This window comes from Tarenaya hassleriana, unplaced genomic scaffold (assembly GCF_000463585.1).
Source record: "Tarenaya hassleriana unplaced genomic scaffold, ASM46358v1 Cleome91, whole genome shotgun sequence".
NCBI classification, from domain to species: domain Eukaryota; kingdom Viridiplantae; phylum Streptophyta; class Magnoliopsida; order Brassicales; family Cleomaceae; genus Tarenaya; species Tarenaya hassleriana.
In genome coordinates this window covers 146,601-146,811 of record NW_010971485.1, presented here as the reverse complement: position 1 = coordinate 146,811, position 211 = coordinate 146,601, and positions in this window count along the sequence as shown.

The following is a 211-nucleotide window of genomic DNA, read 5'->3' as shown; positions in this document are numbered from 1 at the left end:
CATACCTTGTTCCTTTGACTCGTCTAGATACACAGGCAAGTAGTCCGGGGGTGGCAGCAACCATTACGAGGTGAAAGTGTAGCACCCGTAACCCGTCTCCCGCTCACGAGTTGTGCCACATGGACGCTCAACCATATAATAAAATAGCGGGAATTTAAAAACATTTTATTTTATTACACACGCAGCGGAAAACAAGTATCTGTTTACAAAC